Source organism: Eleutherodactylus coqui, chromosome 13, assembly GCF_035609145.1.
Source record: "Eleutherodactylus coqui strain aEleCoq1 chromosome 13, aEleCoq1.hap1, whole genome shotgun sequence".
Taxonomy (NCBI): Eukaryota; Metazoa; Chordata; class Amphibia; order Anura; family Eleutherodactylidae; genus Eleutherodactylus; species Eleutherodactylus coqui.
Genome location: NC_089849.1, coordinates 97532405 through 97553751, shown reverse-complemented (window position 1 = coordinate 97553751; position 21347 = coordinate 97532405). Strand labels below are relative to the sequence as shown.

At 45.0% G+C, this 21347-nt stretch overlaps 1 long non-coding RNA gene across 1 annotated transcript in view; it reads right to left on the bottom strand.

Moving 5' to 3' along the window:
- LOC136588242 (uncharacterized) overlaps nt 1-21347 on the bottom strand; it is a 122916-nt gene that overhangs the window by 65990 nt on the left and 35579 nt on the right. The gene's annotated exons all lie outside the window — the stretch shown is intronic.

Here is a 21347-nt window from a genome sequence, read left to right as displayed (position 1 = left end):
AGTGGGTGTAATTACTTAGCACTGGTGATTACAACACATAATATATCGGATGGATGACACTGGTTCTGCATTATCTGATCTTCATTACATAATCGGTGACGTCTTCCACCATTGACATGCATTTTTATCACCAGACATCAAGTTTAATTTATTCAATGTGTCCTCCGGGCTGTTGGTATTTTTTGTTCCTACCATTTGCGGGCAGTTTCTCTATTTCGGGCTCAATGCAGCAGGTTCAGATTAAGACAAATATACAAATATTGTAATTGGTGCCAAGCATTGCGCTAAAATTAGTCATTCTTCTTACACTATTCCGATCCTTATGAGTCCACCACTGGATTATTTGTTGTATCGCTTCTTTCGTCTCCATTCCATGCAACATGATTTTATTTATCTCAGCTTTGTTTCATTTATGAGATTTTTCTCTGCTTTTCCATATAAAAAAAAACTCATTTAGGGCCTGGCATGGACACTCAGAGCAGCAGGAATGTTCCGTAGGATGTATGCATTGTTCTATCCCATTGAAGAATGAGTTTTCATCAAAAACCTGTCCTGTGATGGACACTTCAAAGATGTCAAGTCATGACATGAACTCTTCCAATGCCATGAGTTCCCTGACATCAGCTATTCCCTTTACAAACCTATTATTAATGAAGTCAGAGTCCAAAATACTTTTTTGACCCTACATGTAAGAAAATGACCACCAACTCTCCAATGTAAAGACTTAGCAAACAATACTGTGTATCTCAGCCTCTTAGACCCTAGCAAGTGTAACGTCCTAGAAGGTTAGGGATATACTGTTGTCATCTGTAATCTGAGGTATGAGGTCGAGTGGCATTAAGTGGTTGTTTAAATTAGAAAAACATGGCTGCTTTCTTCTAGAAATGGTAATACACTTATCCATGGGTTGAGTGTGTATAATTACAGCTCAATGAAGTAAATGGGACTGAGCTGTAATACCACTCACAACCTGGGGACAAGTGTGGCGCTGTTATATAGCAAAGTGCCATACCACCAGGTGTCACATTGGTGAAAATAAATAGCACCTCCCTTTCTATAGGGCCGGGCGCATGCTTTCCCTGTGAGATTCGGGCACAACTCGCATCAGACACCACAGCCCGTGTGCTGTCTGATACACAGGCAGACCACAGCTTGACATGTGCTGTATTTTTGCTCCGGGTGAAAAAATGGGAGCGTGTACAGACTATAAAGGATCCGTGTGCTGTCCATGAATTAAAGCAGACAGCATACGGACCCAAATATGCTAGTGTTCCAAAGGCCTTAACCAGACAATGAGGCTGCTCAAGCTGACTTTACGTACATTCAAGCCGTAAGTATAGGATGAAGCAGGGGCCATTAAACCCACCATGAAATTTCCCAGTGGGCCAATCAGGTCCGGCAGCCAGGGAAGGGCAGGAGTTTTTTTTCAATTTATTTAGCTGGATGCACTCAAATAAAATAAGAAAACACTTACATACTCACCTCTATTGCTTCTTCTTGCCACTGGAGACAAGGGGCCTATATGGGGCATTATTACTGATTGAGGACCCATGAGGGGCAATATTACTGAGTTGGGGACCATAAGGGAATTATTACTGAGTGAGGGTCTAAGAGGGGCATTATTACTAAGTGGGTGCACCTTTACTGTGCTTGGGGCATTAAAAGGGCACTTACTATGTGGGGCCTACAGGCAGTACAAATATGGGGAATACTATTACTGTGTGGGCCACCACAGCTGTCCTTATTTATATCTGGGGAACTAGAAATTGGGAGAAATGAAGCCAAGTTTCTGGAAAAGTCTGGAGTCAAAGATGCCTGTATCAAATTCTGTAGAGACAAGTTGTGACCAGGAGAAGTCATTATGATGGTATGGGCCAGATGGAGAAGAAAAGGGAAAGTCAAGTACTCTAGTCAAAGGATGTCACCTATGATCACTGGATACAATGGTATTATATTCACTTAAATGATCTGTACGGCACCTTTTAGAGCTGGTATCTACCATGATATGGTCACTGTATGGGTAGGAAATAATGGTCTTTGTATTGTGTGTTTTTTTAGCAACACTATGCTGATATTATGTGATTATAAAGGGAGAAACAAGGTCCTGTTCAAGGCTGTACAATCTCTTTATACTGTGACCACATCTGACCCAAGTAAATTATTGGGAATACCAGTGCAGGAGCGCTTGAGTTTGTTGTCATTTTCACTTGTTGTGGATTTTCGTGTCTACCACACAACTGGACCGGCCCTGTTCCCATAGGGTCACTGGTGGATAGAGAATTGCCCCAACCACCACCTAGAAATGATTCTACATGGTCATAGTCTGGGTATTATCTGGCCCCTTAATATACCGCTGTTATTGATCTTTTCAGTAGTATTTATTAAGTGACAACACTGTATGTTGGTATGAATCACTATGTATCCGTCTCTTTTGGCCATAATGTAGTGTTATTGGTCTTTATTCAGTAATATTATGGTGGGATCAAGGTTATATATGATCAAGGTCTGGTGGTATTATTTGGCGCTTATACAGTGTTCTTATTGGTAATGTTTGTCTTGGTATTGTGGGTTCTGTTCACTCACAGCCACTTTATAATTTTTTTCCAGGGCCACTTTAAGTTCCCAATCCGCCCCTGGGATCAAGGCTGAAAGTTCCAGATGATTAGGCTATCAGGGTTGAATTCAAATGATGTCCAAAGCATACCCTCACATGTTTTAAACACAAACATGGAAACAAGATCTTGCTCAATCAATCAAAGAAATTCACCATGCAAGTAACAAGCATGGCAACATGCTTAGGCCATCACAACCAGTAGTGCCCCATTCACTAATGACTGATGATATGTCCTGTCTGTGCAACCATCAGTCCTGTTCTGGCTCCAGAATCTTCAAACTATACCGTTGACTAGCATACAAATTCATATCAGCTTCAAGAATAGATTTTTTAGACTCATCAGAACAGTTAAACACACATGTATGAAAAAAAAATTAGCACGCTGTGACCCGAGGCGTGGTTGCCAACACATTCATGGTGAGAACAAAGCTGAGGTCCGTCTGTGCTAAGAATACTCTCCAACAACATCTGCTGAACTTCAAAAGTCCAGCCGCTACGTTCTTGTAAAAACAAAGCATCCAAGTGACCCAGAATTCTCCTGTCTCGTTAACCCTTGGGGTACTGGAGACAACATGGAGAGTCCAAAAAATTGAACACGAGCATGAATGCGTCCAGCTCAGGATTTTCATCTGTGATCCAAGTTATCATTCAATTTGAGAATTTAGGCTGTTAGAGCCAAGAGCGTTACTAGCACCGCAGCAGTCATAGGCTATGGGGCCCTCATCGCAGGAGGGCTTGGCAGCCCAAGCCCCCCTGAGAATGTGGTTACTACAATGAGTGGATGCTGTAAAGTAAAAAAAAAAGAGCTGATATTCGTCTCTGTTGCTCGGTCTCCTGTCCCTTTACATTCCAGCAGCCGGTCACATGCCCTCTAAGCACATGACCACGGCAGCCAATCCCTAGCCTTAGCATAGGTACAAACAGTTAAAGGAGATGTCCCGAGGCAGCAAGTGGGTCTATACACTTCTGTATGGCCATAATAATGCACTTTGTAATGTACATTGTGCATTAATTATGAGCCATACAGAAGTTATAAAAAGTTTTATACTTACCTGCTCCGTTGCTGGCGTCCTCGTCTCCATGGTGCCGACTAATTTTTGGCCTCCGATGGCCAAATTAGCCGCGCTTGCGCAGTCCGGGTCTTCAGCTTTCTTCTATGGAGCCGCTCGTGCCAGAGAGCGGCTCCGTGTAGCTCCGCCCCGTCACGTGCCGATTCCAGCCAATCAGGAGGCTGGAATCGGCAGTGGACCGCACAGAAGAGCTGCGGTCCACGAAGGTAGAAGATCCCGGCGGCCATCTTCAGCGGTAAGTATTGAAGTCACCGGACCGCCGGGATTCAGGTAAGCGCTGTGCGGGTGGTTTTTTTAACCCCTGCATCGGGGTTGTCTCGCGCCGAACGGGGGGGGGGTTTAAAAAAAAAAAAACCCGTTTCGGCGCGGGACATCTCCTTTAAGTCCAGGGATTGGCCTTAGAGGTCACATGCTTAGAGGGTATGTGAACAGCTGCTAGATGGCAAAGGGAGATTAGCATAGTGGGGCAGTGGCAGAGGTATGTTTAGGCTTTTTTTTATTTTACAGCATAAAAGGGCCATTATTACAAAAGTGTGGGCGTTACTACTAAAGAAGGGGCATAAAATCGGAATTATTACTGAGTGGAGTCATACGGGAGCATTATTGCTGAATGGGGTCATAAAGGGGACATTGTTACTGAGTGGTGGCATAAGGGTGGATTATTACTAATTGGCACATAAAAGGGGTAACTTTTACTGTATAGAGGCCATTAAAGGTGACATGGTTACTTTCTGAGGCACTATTGATTAAAAGATTGTGTAGGGGTGTAGAGTAAAGTTATAGATAGAAAAGCAAGGAGCCAAAGATGCCTGTGTGCCAAATTCAGCAGAAACAAGTTGTGGCTGGGAGAAGTCATCATGGCAGTGTGGGACATATGGAAAATATAGGAAAAGTTAACAATTCAGTCACAGGAGAAATCACCTGTGAGTTGCTAGATATAATGGCAGTGTATTCACTTATATAGTCTGCAGTTATCTTATGTAGAAGTGGTATCTACCACTATATGATTACTGTATGGTAGTAATGTTCCTCTTTGTATAGTGGTGTTTTTTTCAGTAACAGTATGGTGATATTATGTGATTGTAATGGGTTAAATGTCATGTATATGTCTATGAATATTACTGCTGTACTTTAAGCTCCTGCCAGGACTTTCAGAGTGTAACGGATAGCGAAAGTGGATCCACCGTGCTAACCAACAAAAGCAGGCAAAAGCACAAGGCAAAGAACATACAGAATAAACGGATGCAGATACAGGATCAAATAGACAAAACAGTCCTGAGACAGGCAACCTAGATGTGCTGGGTGTCTAAGACAAACACACAACAATACTGAGGCAAAGATGGAGGATTCCCAGCTCAGCTAAATAGGGAGGTAATTACCAATTAAGCTGCAGCTGGGCTGTGATTACTGAGCAAGGTTAACTAGTACAGTGCTGATAGAGAGTGGAAGAAAAGAGTACATTCATACAGAAGAAGCAGAGTGACGCTCGTGTCCATCTGGAACAGCAAAAGGGTGGCAGACATAGGCGTAGTGCCAGGCGTCACCGTGGCGACCCGACCCCTGTGCTCAGGGTGCCCCTCCGCCGCCCTCCGCCATACCCATATGCACATTCAGTGCATTAATGGCTGGCCATTCTGTCTGCAGCAAGATTCCCTCACGTGGCAGCCAGAACAGTCAGCCTGAGAGGTAGCCCGGAAGAGCAGGGGGGAGGGAGGAAGTCACATGGGCCGGCAGGGCACAGTGATCATGTAGTCATGTGCTGCCCCCTGCTTCCTGCTGAACAGAAGCTGCTGAGTCTGCGTCTCCTGCTGCTGCTACCACATAGAGAGGAAGTGGTCTAGCCCCGGGGTATATGTGTATATATATATATATATATAAATATATATATATATATATATATGTGTGTGTGTGTATCTATCTATCTATTCTCTATCTCATATCTATCTATCTCATATCTATCTATCTATCTATCTATCTATCTATCTATCTATCTATCTATCGGTTCTCTATCTCATATCTATCTATCTATCTATCTCATATCTATCTATCTATGTAATCTATCTATCTATCTATCTATCTATCCATCCATATCTATCTATCTATCTTTTATCTCATATATCTCTATTAGAGATGAGCGAACGTATTCGGTAAGGCCGATTTCGCAATCGAGCATTTTCGAGTACTTCACTACTCGGGTGAAAAGTACTTGGGGGCGCTGTGGGGCGGGGCGTGGTGTGGTGGAGCGGGGGGTAGCAGCGTGGAACAGGTGGGAGCTCTCTCTCTCTCCCTCTCCCCCCCCCACTTCCCTCTGCAACCCCCCGCTCACCCACAGTGCCCCCGAGTACTTTTCACCTGAGTAGTGAAGTACTCGAAAATCGCGGTGCTTGATTGCGAAATCGGCCTTACCAAGTACGTTCGCTCATCTCTAATCTCTATCTATGTATCTCATATCTATCTATCTCCTATCTATCTATCCATCTAATATTTATCTATCTATCTATCTATCTCTCTAGTTCTCTCTGGTATAAGTTATACATCTTCCTGGATTTACTGTATATAATTTCACCCTTTACACACAATTAAAAAAACGCATCAAAACCAGATGCAGTCTTTAATAGTGTCTGCAGGTCCTTAATCACATACGTGGTCTTTAAATACTGCATGCAGGTTTTTTATGTGTTTTTCTTAATTGTGGTTCTAAAGTACAACAAAAACATGACCCCCTGAGGCCGCTCTCACACATCTGTTCAGAAAACGCAGCTTGAAATTGTGGCATTTTACCAGAATTTCGAGCAGCGTTTTTGAACACAGGTTACAGCATTTGACAGCGCTTTTTAATGCACCCCATCATTGTGAGGTGTGTTAAAAACCACGAAAACACAAAAATAGAACAGGCAGCTCTCGAAAATCACAGCGTTAGAAACACCGTGTTCAAGTGCAGATTTGAGTAAGCTCATTAAAATCTATGGGAGTGTTGTACCGTGATTAGTACGGCGCTCGGAACACCGCGCTAATAGAGGTAAAAAGCAGTGTGTGTGAGAGTGGCCTGCGGGGCTACGAACAAATTTTCATGTGCAGGAAATGCGTCATGTTTAGAAAGATTACGCCAAGGGGCTAGATCATGTTTGCAGCATGATCTAGGTATGGATACGGGGGAGTGTGGGGTGGAGGACCAAGTGGGGGCCCGGAGCTAAACTTTTGCACCTGGGCCCATGAGCCCTTAGGTACGCCCCTGGTGGCAGACACGAGTAGCAGAACTAACACAGAGAGGTAACATAACTGTCTTTTTGTACTCTAACTTTACTGCTGTGGACTAACAGGACCTGAGCTGCTTGCTGATTGGCTGTTGGACTAGGTATAAAGGGAGGTCTGTGGTGAAGCAGTTTCAGAAAGTGCAGAGATGAGAAACTTCAGGCCATCCGCCTTCATCCAGAATAAACAGGCAGTCATTCATAGATGAGCGACCTGTTTACACAGCCTGACAGTCTCTTGGTTTTTAGGTGAATTAAAAATCAAGCTATTCTCACTTGCGGCTCACTTGCCCTGTAGGGTTCTGTGTCTACACAGGACAACAGTTGCCCATAATTGCTCTTTTGAGTGATTACTCGGGTGACTATCTGCCCATGTAAAAGTACCCTAAGTTACTTCAAAGGAGACTGTTATTTCACAGTACAGATGGAGCTACTTAGCCCTACCCATGGTTAACCATGTATTATCTGTTATAATTATACACTCAATGCACATATTAAGGGCATCCAATTAGTAGGGTAGAGACTAAGTTATAGCATTAATTGCACATTAGTTAACTGTTTGCATTGCATTTACACAATACTGTTGTGCGTTTCTGCTATATTACTCTTTATCGTACATTCAGTGTTATTATTGGTAATGTTGGTTTTGGTGTAGTGGGTTTTGTTCAGTAACAGTATGGGAGTAATATGAATGGTGATAATATTTGTACCATATATATCCAGTATATGATATGATTTTGGGGTCTGGTCTGGGGTAACATATCAGTGCTTCTCTGTTTGCTACACTATTCTTAAGCCTATAAGGTCACTGTCACACAGGTGAGCGTGATATGGGGCCATGAATCCCGCCCCGATATCATGCTTCCCACCATGTGAAATCCCTGTGGACGCGAGGGGTTTTCATGTGAAAACAGCTATGCATCACTTCTGGGATGCAGGGATCCTCTACCGCCACCGCGTTTGGTCCGGCGGCAACATTGAGAGAATTGGGACTGCGAAGCGAAATCACGCAGCCAGATAAAAAATACTGTGAATGGTTTCCTGCATAGCATCGCAGTGCTATACAGGAAACAATCGCTCATGTGCATGACCCCATTCAAAAGAATGGGGTTCATATTTGTGCAAGATCTGTACGTCTTGTAACACACAAATTTTACACAATTTTCTCAGCCGTGTAAGGCTGGCCTTAGGGTAAGGGCACACTTACTAGCCTAGTTTTTTTTAAGCACGACTCAACATGAAAGTTGAACTTTTGCATAACTTTAACATGGCTCTGATAAATGTTCAAATTCAAGGGAGGCATTCAAAGTTTTGCTACGGGGCTCAGTCTATTCTAGTTATGCCCCTGAGTTTCTATTATGCGTGCTGAGGGTAAAATAATGCTGTTACACCAACCATGTTCTTGAATCCGGTTATGTTGCCTATTCGAACATATAGACATGCCTCACAACAGGCTTGTGCAATATTCTAGCTAAGCACCCAAACAATGGAGAATTGTATCATGGAAAACAACAACTGTCCTACAGGCTTTACTGGAATTTTAATTGTCAAACCTAGATTGTGATGACGACCTTTGCGTTGGCAACAGCTCGGACTAAGACAAAATTTATATTGAGAGGGTTTCAGTTTGCAGAGACTGTGAGTAACCTGGAGAAAACAAAACTGGTGAAATCTTTAGATTTACTACTAGAAGACACAAATAAGTGAAGTTATCACTTGCATTATAGGAGACAAATTATTACAGGGGACCTTAATTTTAGGGGTACCAATCCTCCACACCAGCATTTTAGGGTTTGCCTAGAACAACATAGAACTAGAGCTGAGGCTTGGGACTGGGGCCCATGGGGCAAAGTGGTATACAAGTCGCGAGTTGTGATGAATGATTAGTGGATTAATTTGTATCGGTATCGGGCCAATTTCACAAAAATTATCGTGAATTGGAACAGTCGATTCTGACTCCCATCAAAGCCAAAAGCATATAGAAGGACAGCAGAATAAATGGTGGTTAAAAAGATGCAAAAATCTTCATTGTTTTTTCATATTAAAAGTGCAGACAGACAACGTTTCGACCTATAATGCTCTTTCTTAGAGTCAATGGGAGTAAAAACCAAGTTCAATAAAAATTTGCCCTTCAGAAGGTCCCCAATGCAGCCAAAGCCCCCCAAATTGCATGGGAATACAGCCACACATCTGGGAGACATGATGCTTCTCCTACAAAATCTAAACATAGTGTACAGTGGTATAGGGCTCACTTGTAGCACAGGGGTGTCACCGAAAGCAAAAGAAGGCCTCTATAGGGTCTTCTAGATCAAACCCTGCACCAAGGGTGACAGCAGGTGTGCTGCTTATTTTAAAAGCTATGTCATAAATTTTACAAGGAGAAATTCTACCAGGTGAAGGCAACACTCAATCATGGGCCTGCTCCAAGAAACAGCTGTAGATAAGGTGACCAGATTTTCTCAGGGTCAAAGTGGGATAAAAGGATGTGGTCAGAGGGCGGAGCCTATCACGAGGTATGATTTTACCACTGTCGTTATAAAAAGTACAGGACCGTTTCAAAAAAGACAGGGAGCAAATTCTGCAGCATTTCTGCATCCAAAAAACAATCAAAATCTGTACCATTGGTGCAGATTTTGACTGCAATTCAGCGGTGTACCTGCAACTGATTTCCTACTATGCGTCACTCCCCCTAACCTCCTCTGAAGGCTTCCCACTGTTAGCGCTCCCCGGCTAACGGTTCCTAGCAACCTGTAGTGGCCGCACCTGGCTACTGGGCATCGAAAGCCTGGGAGTGCTGATAGTGGGAAGCCTTCAGAAGAGGTGACGGGGTATGCCGCATAGTATGAAATCAGCTGCAGATACGCACCAATGGTTTGCACTTTGACTCTTTTTGGATGCAGAAATGCTACGGAATTTACAGTGGAAATTTCCGCTGTGGACATTCTGCAGCATTTCCGCCACGTGTAAACACACCATAAGTCAGCTTGTGGCATTCTGCCACGTGTCCCCCACTGTGGCTCTTAGTAGTAATAGTGTCCCCCACAGTGGCCTCAGTAGTAATAGCGACCGTTACAGTGGCCTCAGTAGTAATAGCAACCCCCACAGTTGCCTCAGTAGCAATAGGAATCCCCACAGTGTCCCTCAATAGTAATAGTGTCCCCCACAGTGGCCTCGGTAGTAATAGTGACCTCCACAGTAGCTCCAGTAGTAATAGTAACCCCCACAGTGGCCTGAGTAGTAATAGCAACCCCCATAGTGTCCTCAGTAGCAATAGTGACCCCCACAGTGATCCTCAGTAGTAATAGTGTCCCCCACAGTAGCCTCAGTAGTAATAGTGACCCCCACAATGGCCCCAGTAGTAGTAGTGTCCCCCACAGTGGCCTCAGTAGTAGTAGTGATCCCCACAGTGGCCTCAGTCATTATAGTGACCCCTATAGTAGCCCCAGTAGTCATAGTGACTCCCACAGTGGCCCTCTGTAGCGTCCCCCACAATGGCCTCAGTAGTAATAGTGACCACCACAATGGCCCCAGTAGTAATAATGTCCCCTATATTTGCCTTAATAGTAATAGTGTCCCCTATATTTGCCTCAATAGTAATAGTGTACCCCACAGTGGCCTCAGTAGCAATAGTGAGCCCCACAATGGCCTCAGCAGTATTAGTGACTCCCACAGTGGCCTTCAGTCTTAATAGTGACCCCCACAGTAGCCTCAGTAGTAATACTGTCCCCCACAGTGGTGCTCAGTAGTAATAGTGGCCCTTAGTAGTAATAGGGTCCCCACAGTTGCCTCAGTAGTAATAGAGACCCCCACAGTGGCCTCAGTAGTAACAGTGAGCCCCACAGTAACTCCAGTAGTAATAGTGACTCCCACGGTGGCCTCAGTAGTAATAGTGTCCCTCACAGTGGCCTCAGTAGTAATAGTGACTCCCATGGTGGTCCTCAGTAATGTCCCCCACAGTGGCCTCAGTAGTAATAGCGACTCCTACAATAGCCCCAGTAGTAATGGTGTCCCCTACATATGCCTCAATAGTAATAATGTCTCCCACAGTTGCCCAGTAGCAATAGTGAGCCCCATAGTGGACTCAGTTGTAAAAGTGACCCCCACAGTAGTCTCAGTAGTAATAGTATCCCCAACAGTGGCGCTCAGTAGTAATTGTGACCCCCATAGTGGCCCACAGTAGTAATAGTGTCCCCCATAGTGTCCTTAGTAGTAATGCTGACCCACACAGTGGCCTCTGTAGTAATAGTGACCCCACAGTGGCCTCAGTAGTAATACTATTACATTGATATAGTGTCCCCTATGTCGACTCCAGTTTTAACAGTGACCCCCCCCCAGTAGCCCCAGAAGTAGAGCCCCCTGAAACCAATATACTTACCTTCCACTCCTCATCTTCTGAGCACCACTGCTCCTCCTCTTCTCTGCACTGCTGCGGGCAGAAGTGTGTGCACCTGCAGCAGTGCCTCCTCCCTTCTCCTCTTGTGGAACTAAGGAGGAGGGGTCAGGGGAAGGGGGAGAAAGATCCCAGATGCACACACTGCCATCAGTGTGTGCATCCGCCGAGGTGCTGTACGCAGAATTATTACCAGCAGGGGAACCACAAATAGCTGTCCCACTGGGGTCCCAGCGGAGAGCTGCACACAGGGTCCCAAAGGGAGATTGTCCTGCCTAAATCACGATGTCTGGTCACCTTAGCTGTAGAGTTACCAAGAATTATGCTATGCAAGACAGCAGGTGTGGTGCTGGTTTTAAAAGCAATGTCACAAAGTTTGCAAAGGACAAATTCTACCAGGTGAACAGAACAGTCAAGCATGGACCTTCTCCAAGGAACAGCTATAGAGCTACAAGTGTTTCTTGTGTTTTAGAAAATTTTCGCTTTCGAAGAAAGGGAAACATGGCGGAAGTAGAAGAGCAGCAACAACAGCACTTTGAGTACACAGTGTGATTTTGATATAAATCTATGCTCAGTCATATGTGAGTGGGGTGCCTTTACACTGTGCAATTTTTGCGCGATGCGAGAGTGAGTAAAAATGCAGAATTATGAAACCAATGATTTACAATGGTTTTCTTCACATTAGCGATGTTTTTACTCATGCGATGTTGCAATGAAAAAAGATCGCGGCATGCCCTATCTTTCTGCGTTTTGTGATTTATTTTTTTTTATCACCCATGTTTCCCTATAGAGCCTCCTTCTTAGCGCATCGCATGAACATGCAATTTTCATGCGATGCTGTGCATTTTTAACATTAGAAAGTCCTATTGACTTTCACGCTAAACAATCTTGCGCTTTTATCATAGGCAGCAACAATGCAAGATTATTCTCAAGAAAAAACATTGCTGACACTCAAAAATCGATCACAGGAACAAAGACACAATTTTGCTGCAATTTTCTTGTGGCAAAATCGCGATCGCCCGTGTGAAACTACCCTAAAAATTGCCAGTTTGCAGAAGTCAGATGAAATCCACGCCTGATTCACTTTTATAAACGTCAGGTGATCCACATTGTCTGTGGACAGGCGGATGCGTCTGTCAGGTATCACACCCCCAGCTGTGCTGAACACCCTTTCTGGAAGTGGGAGGGTTACTTTAGCGGAACCGAGAGATAAAATATGTATACACATAGAGGAGCATTAGATTCTCCTCAGGCTGCATGTACCGATGTCCCACGGCAGAATGTGCCACCTCTCCCTTTCTCCTCATTTAGGACCTGAAAAATGCTTGCGCCAAATTTCACACTTGTCCAACATGGGAAAGTTACATTACATAGGGGTGCACTTGCTTTTGCAGTTAGCATTGAATAATCGAGTTTTGACCCCTTTTACTTTTACTATTTAGGACGTAAAGAATGGTTGTGCCAAGTTTCATGTTTGTACAACATCGGGAAGTTAGAGAATTAGATTAGGTACATTACACAGGGGTGCCAATACTTTTGCTGTTAGCATTGAATAATCGAGTTGTGACCCCTTCACTTTTGCTATTTAGGACCTAAAGAACGGTTGTGCCAAATTTCATATTTGTACGACACAAGGAAGTTAGAGAATTAGTGGATACAGATATACCCAGGTTATACCAGCATGGTCCTTATCACTATATACATGGAGATGTATAATTTATACCAACTGTACATATGCAATTTAATTGTGGTTCAAAAAGGCAATAAAATACATGAATGTAGCCTTAGGCCAGCTTCACACAGGCAAGAAAATCGTGCAAGATTTGTGGGTTGCGAGATGCATAAGTCGCACACAAAAATGAACCCCATCATACACATGAGTGATGTTTTCCTGCATGGCACTGCGATGTAATTTCATCTCTATCTATCTATTTAATATCTATTCCATATCTATCTATCTATCCCATATCTATCTATCTATCTCATATCTATCTATCTCATAGATCTATCTATTTCATATCTATCTATCTATCTTATATCTATCTATGTATCTATGTATCTATCTATCTATAATATCACAGGCACCATATCTACAAACTCAACTTTTATAACAGTGGGCTTGGTTAGATACAATGCTTTAGCTGTAAGACGTAGAATACCTGCTGGTCCCTTCTGGTGAGAACTATAATGAACTGGGCATCTATTATTCTTCTGTCAGTGGCAAACATAAGTTTGGTCCTGTTATCATATCTGTAAAGTAAGCTTGGTTTGGTTACTGTATCTATACAGCAGTAAGCTCGGTTCTGTTACCGTATCTATGCAGTTAGCATCTTACCTCAGTTTTGTTACCATATTTATGCAGTAAGTTCAGTTCTGTCACCATATCTATTTTTGTCACCGTATATGTACAGTAAGCTGTTGGTTAGCATTGGTGCCATGTAGTCGTGGGGTCTCAGGTTCAAATCCTCATCAAGGTGAGATTCACACCTAGAACTCGAGCACTGCAAGTCAACAGTGCTAAGCCAATACATACATCCTTTCAGCTCAAAGCAGAGACACAATATTTTGGCGATTTTTGCTAAAAATTAGATCAGGATGATTCGATTTAGCAAAAATTTGCCCAATTTTATTGCCCGGCCAATCATGATGAGCAGCACTAGTGGAGACCCACACTCTTTATACAGCCCAGGGCCCATGGTAGACTTATTCTGCCCCCAGTCATAAGGAATATTATGACTGAGTGGGGGCATAAAAGAAGGTATTATTACTGAGTGGGGGCATAAGGGTGAATAAAAAGTGGTGCTTTTACTGTATGGAGGGCACTTAAAGTAGCACTTACTATGTAAGGCCTACAGGGGGCTCAGAATGGGAGATACTATTACTGTATGGAGCACTATAGGTGACATTAGTACTTTCTGGGCCACTATGGATTAGAAGAGATGTGGGAAAGTTAGGGAGTGTGCATGAAAAGCAAGGAGCCTAAGATATCTACCGTGTTTCCCTGAATGACTTCACTGAGTTACTGTGATTGGCTCATCGAGTGCCAGCTGTGATTGGTTGGCTGGGGCTCGATTAGCCAATCACAGCGCTTGCTTTGCTGGAGGCAGGGTATTCAAAGCCCTGTCACCAGGAGGAAGCTCAGCTGTCAGATGGGGAGGACGCAGTTTGCCGCAGCTCCACCGGAGACCATCAGGAGGCATCAGGATGCCGTGGACCAGGGGAGTATAGATTTTTTTTAATGCAGTTTAGCTAGGCCTTATTTTCAGGGGAGGCCTTATATTTCAAGCCTCCCCCAAAAACTGAGGTAGGTCTTATTTTCAGGGTAGGTCCTATTTTTGGTGAAGCATTGTATGTATCAGATTTTGCAGAGATAAGTTGTAGCTGGGAGAAGTCACCATGGGTGGGATGAAAAAGATGGGAAAAGTGAACGACTTCAGTCACAGTGGATGTCACCTGTGGGTCACAGCATGCAACAGTACTGTAATCACTTATATGGTCTGCAGAGCGCCTGTGTAGAGCTGGTATATAGAGCTATGTAGTCACTGTATGGTGATAGTATTGTTCTTTGTATGGTGTTTTTTTCATTACCAGTATGGTGGTATTATGAGATCAGGGTCTATGGATACTAATATTCATAATAGTTGTAGGGGTCTTTTTTCAGTAACCCTATGGGGGTATTATGCAGTCATGATGTAGTGGTAATATGTGATCCTGGCGTGGCTGTATTATTTGGCCCTTATATGGTATTATATGGCACTATTATTGGTAATGTTGGGGGTTTTCGTTCAGTTATAGTATGGAGGAAACATGAATTCTGATAATATTTGCACCTTGTATACTCAGTGTGAGTTTAGAGTAACATATAAGTGCCTAGGCTGTGTGTTACATTATTTCTAAAGAGCTCATGCACAAGAGTGTTGCGAGATACACCCGTGGATTTACGCTGAGAGAATACCGTGATTAAAAAGTCGCTGGTGGTTGCGGATTTCCGTGGTCTCCATTAATATGCTATATTAATGGAGACCTCCCGCAGCGTAAATCTGCGGCAAATAGAACGTGCCACGATTTATTTCCCCTGCGGAAATCCGCGGCACAACTCCGCAAGTGAGCATTGGCAGGCAGAAAGCTATTAGGTTCAATTAAACCAAATAGCAGCGGAATTCACGCATGGATTTCTGCCGCAGGAAATATGGTAGAAATCAGTTCGCGGGCATTCTGTATTGGTTAGGTACACTTACCTGCCTAGTTTCTTTCTTTATAAGTACAACTCATACCTTTACATGAGGCTGGTAAATATTCATGTTCGAAGAGGGGATTCAAAATTCTGCTATCGGACCCAGCCTTTTCTAGTTCAGTCCCTGATTCAGACATTAGGTGTAAAGTTCAAGTGGTCAGCTCAGGTTAGCAGCTAATTCGGGTTAGCAGCTGTGCACATGGAGGGGAAGTCCCTGCAATATAATATAACGGAAGTCTTGGCACTCAGTCTTCTCTTTTTATTAGCGCATACATTAATTAGAACAGAATGCGTTTTGGCTCTTCCTGAGTCATGAGACATTAGGTCAGGACCCAGGGCAATGGCTGAGGGCCCAGACCACCTTTATGTCACTACTGGTGTACCATCTTGAGGTTAGTTAGCATTAGTATGGGTCAATGAGCTGATGACCCCACACTAATTCCCAAAATGAAGCATCCATGATGCTCCCCATGGGTCATCTCTGTCACTCAGAATGTTGGACTCAGCTTTTCTTTCAAAGATCAAAAACATTGTCGCAGGATCTAAAAGGTTTGGAAATCCTTACTGGAAAGGTTCATGTGCTTCTAAGATCACCATAGCGCTTGTTGGTCTCATCACCTTTGGTATTGGGTGGCAAGAACCTGTGAGCAGGGTTGATAGTTGGCCCAAGGGTCAAGAAAAAAGGAGGAAAACTACAAACACTCCTGTACTAGGTTGCAGAGTCTAGCACCATTATGGGGGTCAAAAATCTCTATGGAGTCATGGGGGAACTCTGAGACCAGAACATGTCTCATCATCATTTGAAGGGGTATTCCTAACAGAACCATTTATGGCATACCCACAAGAAGTAAACTCACTGCACCAGATGACTTATTGGACTCAGAGGCCTAAATAATGACAAAGAGGGAAATATTCCAACATAAATCATTGAAGAAACACTCCCTTAATGGGTTATTTGGGGAAATAATAAGTTATTTATTTTGCCACAATGAACACCGATGTCCCATTGTCAACGCCGGACATGGCAGCTCTACTTCTTCATTTTTTTCAACACTAGAGACCTCTTTTCTTCCCCCCTCCCCGTACCACCTACTCCGTCACAGTCCCCCCCCCACCCCCCACCCCCACCCCCAATAACCTCTTTAAAGAGTAACTGAGCTGATTGAAACATTTCAGAAGGTTTGATTGGTGGGGATCCGGGGGCTGAGACTCCCACTGAATGTTGAAACAAAGTTGCATAAATACTCAGTAGAGTACTGTGCCCCTTCATCTTTGATAGAGAGTCTATTGACTTCTGTGGGGAGAGTGAACAGTCTGACTTTCCAATCAGGGGTCACTGGACCAACATTCTCCTGTTGGGTTTGCTTTCCAGAGGAGAATTTGAGGATATAACTATTATCCAATTATATATGTATTTTTGTTTTACTTTTTGATTTTAGGGAAGAATTTCCATAAGTCAACTTTTTATCTTATTTTATATTTTTTTTAATGATTTTTGGCTAAGCAAAATGAAATGCGAAAAAAATTGAATCAGTCCTTAACATGAAGCAGCAGACATTCGAGATGTGCTTGGTGGTGGTTCAACAGTGTTATATGAGGTTAGAGTAGATCATTTAGTTATAGTTGAGATGTTTGATGAAGATGTTCCTTCCCTCATAAGGTTTTATGTATTTTGTATCTTGCATTGACGTATTTTCATCAGGCTCCAGTAAATATTGCACTTTCTTCTGTCTTCTCTGAGTGCCAACCAGACTCTGGAAGAGACCCAACTATTCGAACCATTCACTGGGAAAGACCTGCAGTCTCTTTCCTCATGGCAGGGGCTCTTCGTCGGCTTCCAACAGGTTGATGCTCTTCATGGGAATTATATGATTTAGATGAGAACCTCTAAGGACTGCACACAAGCTCAGCAGGACTTAACGCATAGCGTCCAATTACTACTTCTCAAGCTGCATGACCATTCTTCATGGTGATGATACATCTGGGAGGCTGGGTGTTGACTGGATTTATGTTACGAAGACTAGTTTTTATTTGGAGATATTTTTTATTGTTCTACTGGATTTAGGTCAAAAGGAAGAAAATACAAAAGATGAAAATTCGATTTTTGGATGCTGTTCATATAATATTACAGTCTAAGAGGGGTGTGAAGAGATAAACAACAGCAGGAGGCAACATTTATGGTGCTTCTAAGTCTATAGTGTTAGATACGTATATAACGTATTATATGTATATTCCCTAATTGCTCTGGGATGAGATTTTGAAAGACAGTCAAAGGGACAGCTCAAATTATTACTTGAGACCATTGAATTGCCACCTACATATGTTAGTAGAAGGCCCAAGATGGTGGTGTTCATGGATGTGCCTTAATATAGGAAGCACAACTGAATAAGAAGGGTTCACTACTAGAGATGAGCGAGCACCAAAATGCTCGGGTGCTCGTTACTCGGGACGAACGTTTCGCGATGCTCGAGGGTTCGTTTCGAGTAACGAACCCCATTGAAGTCAATGGGCTACCCGAGCATTTTTGTATATCGCCGATGCTCGCTAAGCTTTCCATTTGTGAAAATCTGGGCAATTCAAGAAAGTGATGGGAACGACACAGAAACGGATAGGGCAGGCGAGGGGCTACATGTTGGGCTGCATCTCAAGTTCCCAGGTCCCACTATTAAGCCACAATAGCGGCAAGAGTGGGCCCCCCCCCTCCCAACAACTTTTACTTCTGAAAAGCCCTCATTAGCAATGCATAGCTTAGCTAAGCACCAGACTACCTCCAACAAAGCACAATCACTGCCTGCATGACACTCCGCTGCCACTTCTCCTGGGTTACATGCTGCCCAACCCCCCCCCCCCCACGACCCAGTGTCCACAGCACACACCAAACTGTCCCTGCCCAGCCTTCAGCTGCCCTGATGCCACGCCACCCTCATGTCTATTTATAGGTGCGTCTGCCATGAGGAAGAACCGCAGGCACACACTGCAGAGGGTTGACACGGCTAGGCAGCGACCCTCTTTAAAAGGGATGGGGCAATAGCCCACAATGCTGTACAGAAGCAATGAGAAATCCAATCCTGTGCCACCTCCATCAGGAGCTGCACACGTGGGCATAGCAATGGGGAACCTATGTGCCACACACTATTCATTCTGTCAAGGTGTCTGCATGCCCCAGTCAGACCGCGTTTTTTTATAAATAGTCACAGGCAGGTACAACTCCGCAATGGGAATTCCGTGTGCACCCACAGCATGGGTGGCTCCCTGGAACCCACCGGCTGTACATTAATGTATCCCATTGCAGTGCCCATCACAGCTGAGGTAACGTCCGATTAAATGCAGGTGGGCTTCGGTCCACACTGCATGCCCCAGTCAGACTGGGGTTCTTTAGAAGTAGACACATGCAGTTACAACTCCCTGTGGACCGACAGCATGGGTGGGTGCCAGGAAGCCACCGGCGGTACATAAATATATCCCATTGCAGTGCCCAACACAGCTGAGGTAATGTCGTGCTTAATGCAGGTGGGCTTCGGCCCACACTGCATGCCCCAGTCAGACTGGGGTTCTTTAGAAGTGGACACATGCAGTTACAACTCCCTGTGGACCCACAGCATGGGTGGGTGCCAGGAAGCCACCGGCGGTACATGAATATATCCCATTGCATTGCCCATCACAGCTGAGGTAATGTCATGTTTAATGCAGGTGGGCTTCGGCCCACACTGCATGCCCCAGTCAGACTGGGGTTCTTTAGAAGTGGACACATGCAGTTACAACTCCCTGTGGACCCACAGCATGGGTGGGTGCCAGGAAGCCACCGGCAGTACATAAATATATCCCATTGCAGTGCCCAACTCAGCTGTAATGCAGGTGGGCTAAAAATTCATTTGATTACACTGTAGGCGAGGGCCCACAAAAATTGGTGTACCAACAGTACTAATGTACCTGAGAAAAATTGCCCATGCCCAACCAAGAGGGCAGGTGAAATCCATCAATCGCTTTGGTTAATGTGGCTTAATTGGTAACTAGGCCTAGAGGCAGCCCAGTTAAAATAAAAATTGGTTGAGGTGAAAGTTTCAACGCTTTAATGAGCATTGAAACGTATAAAAATTGTTTACAAAAATTATATGACTTGGCCTTGTGGGCCTAAGAAAAATTGCCCGTTCGGCGTGATTATGTGAGGTTTCAGGAGGAGGAGCAGGAGGAGGAGGAGGAATATTATACACAGATTGATGAAGCAAAAAGGTCCCCGTTTTGGATGGTGAGAGAGAACGATGCTTCCATCCGCGGGTGCAGCCTACGTATTGCTTAGGTATCGCTGCTGTCCGCTGGTGGAGAAGAGAAGTCTGGGGAAATCCAGGCTTTGTTCATCTTGATGAGTGTAAGCCTGTCGGCACTGTCGGTTGACAGGCGGGTACACTTATCCGTGATGATTCCCCCAGCCGCACTAAACACCCTCTCTGACAAGACGCTAGCCGCAGGACAAGCAAGCACCTCCAGGGCATACAGCGCGAGTTCAGGCCACGTGTCCAGCTTCGACACCCAGTAGTTGTAGGGGGCAGAGGCGTCACGGAGGACGGTCGTGCGATCGGCTACGTACTCCCTCACCATCCTTTTACAGTGCTCCCGCCGACTCAGCCTTGACTGGGGAGTGGTGACACAGTCTTGCTGGGGAGCCATAAAGCTGTCCAGCGCCTTAGAGAGTGTTCCCCTGCCTGTGCTGTACATGCTGCCTGATCTCCGCGCCTCCCCTGCTACCTGGCCCTCGGAACTGCGCCTTCGGCCACTAGCGCTGTCGGATGGGAATTTTACCATCAGTTTGTCCGCCAGGGTCCTGTGGTATAGCATCACTCTCGAACCCCTTTCCTCTTCGGGTATGAGAGTGGAAAGGTTCTCCTTATACCGTGGGTCAAGCAGTGTGTACACCCATTAATCCGTAGTGGCCAAAATGCGTGTAACGCGAGTGTCACGAGAAAGGCATCCTAACATGAAGTCAGCCATGTGTGCCAGGGTACCTGTACGCAACACATGGCTGTCCTCACTAGGAAGATCACTTTCAGGATCCTCCTCCTCCTCCTCCTCAGGCCATACACGCTGAAAGGATGACAGGCAAGCAGCATGTGTACCCTCAGCAGTGGGCCAAGCTGTCTCTTCCCCCTCCTCCTCATGCTCCTCCTCCTCACCGCGCTGAGATATAGACAGGAGGGTGCTCTGACTATCCAGTGACATACTGTCTTCCCCCGGCTCTGTTTCCGAGCGCAAAGCGTCTGCCTTTATGCTTTGCAGGGAACTTCTCAAGAGGCATAGCAGAGGAATGGTGACGCTAATGATTGCAGCATCGCCGCTCACCACCTGGGTAGACTCCTCAAACTTTCCAAGGACCTGGCAGATGTCTGCCAACCAGGCCCACTCTTCTGAAAAGAATTGAGGAGGCTGACTCCCACTGCGCCGCCCATGTTGGAGTTGGTATTCCACTATAGCTATACGCTGCTCATAGAGCCTGGCCAACATGTGGAGCGTAGAGTTCCACCGTCTGGGCACGTCGCACAGCAGTCGGTGCACTAGCAGATTAAACCGATGTTGCAGGGTGCGCAGGGTGGCAGCGTCCGTGTAGGACTTGCGGAAATGTGCGCAGAGCCGGCGCACCTTTCCGAGCAGGTCTGTCAAGCGTGGGTAGCTTATCAGAAAGCGCTGAACCACCAAATTAAAGACGTGGGCCAGGCATGGCACGTGCGTGAGGCTGCCGAGCTGCAGAGCCGCCACCAGATTACCGCCGTTGTCACACACGACCATGCCCGGTTGG